We start from the raw sequence: 2,623 nt of genomic DNA, 5'->3' as shown, positions 1-2,623 counted from the left end.
TGCTTCTGGATCTCTATAATTCTGTACGCCTAGGTAAGGAGATTGATGGGACCACCACCAGAGCGAGCATAGTGGTTATTCCAAAAGAATGGAAAGACCCCCGTCAATGTGCGATTTCGTGGTTGGTCTCTGTGAGTTTAAAAATCCTGCTCTAGAAAGCAACTGGCTTGCCTGGAAAAAGTAATCACAGCGAAACACGCGTCTGAGTTCTGCTGTGTGTATTCGATCTCTGAATTATATGTTACTATCTTAATTTGATATACCACCTAGAACTTACCTTGGCTCTGAATCTTTACTAGAGGAATCTAGTCTAGTGTATTTCCAATGTTTTTTTATTATTATTCTAATTCCACTACATTTCATTAATACATTTCATTAACACCTGTAGACACACCAGTGTGTATACTTTTGTGGCTGATTGTTTATATGTTTATGTATTGTTTTTCATTGTTCATTTCACATTGTCTAAACAAGGTCCACCATCCTGCACACATTTTTTCATTTAGGATCCACCTCTTGGCGCACCCTATCATGTTATTTTCACTTTATCTATATGAGGTTGGCATCCTCGAATAGGGATGCGACAGTGGATGGATTTTTCCTTATTTATATTTACATTAATTTCGTATTGTTTCTGGTTTGAGCGCACTTGTTTTTTTCTTGTTGTTTGTTATCTTTTTAGGTAAGAAATAATAGATAGTGGAAATGAGTTAACTAACTTAGCTGAACACCGTTCAGACACAGTTAATAATCCTGAAAAAGGGTTCTCTCCAGAAGTAATGTCTCCTTTGAATTGCGAGAGTCAATTAGTTTGTATGCAGGAATAATGTGTCAATTGTATAAATCCAAGTTGAAAAGTTAATCTGCAGTTCCGTTAATGAAATAAATAAGACATGAGTACTCTTGCTATTTGCGTAGAACACAAAAAATCTGTTTGGAGAAACCTCTGTTACTTCTTGGTCTGGGAGGATACGAATCAGTTACTCCCTAGGTGCTTCTCGGTCTCGGTGTAGAAGCTGGTAAGATGTCGCTTCTTATACAGTAGTTAGGGGCACATTTATCATTTAGCGTAGAAATAGAGAAATGGTTATCAATTCTTATCGGATGGATAAGTATTGATTCATTTCTCAAATTTATCAAAACCGGAGCACAGAAACAGCAGTCCCGATAACCTGCTGTTTCTGTGAAAAGAAAAATCATACTTACCCCTGCCTCTTCGGACGCGCTGTATTCCGATCTCCTCCTCCTTTTTTTTTTTTTTCATTTGTAGATGCAACTGCGCATGTGCAGTCTAGAGACCTCCAGGCTGTGCACAGACACGAGACTAGCATTTCTGCATCTGTGTGTGGACCCCTTTGGACTCATTATTGTTGTGGATATATACATTTTGGAAAGGTAATATATATATATATATATATATATATAAATATAGGTATATATTTTAGAACCATTGAAAATAGATAATAATATTTGAATTTTTCACAAACTGCTCTTAGTTTGCTATGGCAATATATATGTATATGTTTTAAAATCTGTAGTATAGAATAGCAATAATATTTCACTAAGTATGTCTAAAATGGTAATAGTTAGTAAAGGTTATATATATAAGTATATATGTGAAAAGATATATAGCATATAAGTAAACTGTTATGTTAATATTTAAGTGAAAAAGGATTGAAATGTATTAAGGTTATATATATGCATGAGTATGAAAATATATAGCAGACCTAATAAATAATATTGTCTTAATTGTGGCTAAACTGCTTTTCATTTGTGTAAAAATGTCAGTATAAATGATATTGTGATAGTCCATGTGTTATGGCTGTTATGGAATACAAAGTTAATGTAAATTACTTGTTTGAAGGCAAAGCATTTGAGTGAATTTTAATAATTTTTTTTTTTTTTTTTTTAAAATAATCAATTACCCTTTAATTTAGATTGTTTTTTTTGAAAGGAAGACTGGCAAATTTTAACAAATAACTGTATTCAATGCAACAAGCCAACAAGCATTATTAATTTGATATTACTTTTTAATTAAAGTAACAAAGGATGCAAAATGTTTTGCATAGTAAACATTCTGTATCGTCTTAGTGTAAGTCATTTAATATTTCTTTTTACCAAAAATGTTATGTCCATGTAAGTGTCTTCACTGGTCTCTCTAGTTAAATTTTCAGATCTAATGTTATTTATTTTTTTTAAAATTGCAATGTTATGTTCCAATTCATAAGAATTTTTAGAATGATGTTGGTGTTAAAAATGTAATGTCTTTCAAAGTCTGTAGATGGATTTTTTTATAAAATTCAATCAATGTAATTATGTTTTTTTTTTTTTTAATTTAGAGGTATATGTATATGTTATACCTATAACATTATTCAGTGTATAGAGCCTAATTAATTATTAAATAGACATATGGCATCCCAACTCTATGTGAACTCAGTATTTCAATTTTATGGCCTTGATGCCCTTGCTGCAGAGTCTTTAGAGATATTTACTTAAGATAAGAGTTGTGGGGGATAATGTAGTCAGACCTAGACTACTAAAATTAGCTGTCTCTTTCCTTATCCATTGACCTCTAAATTTTTCACTTTTGTATGAATGTTGGCTAGGATATATTGTACCTTTT

This window comes from Mixophyes fleayi, chromosome 11, assembly GCF_038048845.1.
Source record: "Mixophyes fleayi isolate aMixFle1 chromosome 11, aMixFle1.hap1, whole genome shotgun sequence".
NCBI classification, from domain to species: domain Eukaryota; kingdom Metazoa; phylum Chordata; class Amphibia; order Anura; family Limnodynastidae; genus Mixophyes; species Mixophyes fleayi.
This window is presented reverse-complemented; position numbering follows the sequence as displayed.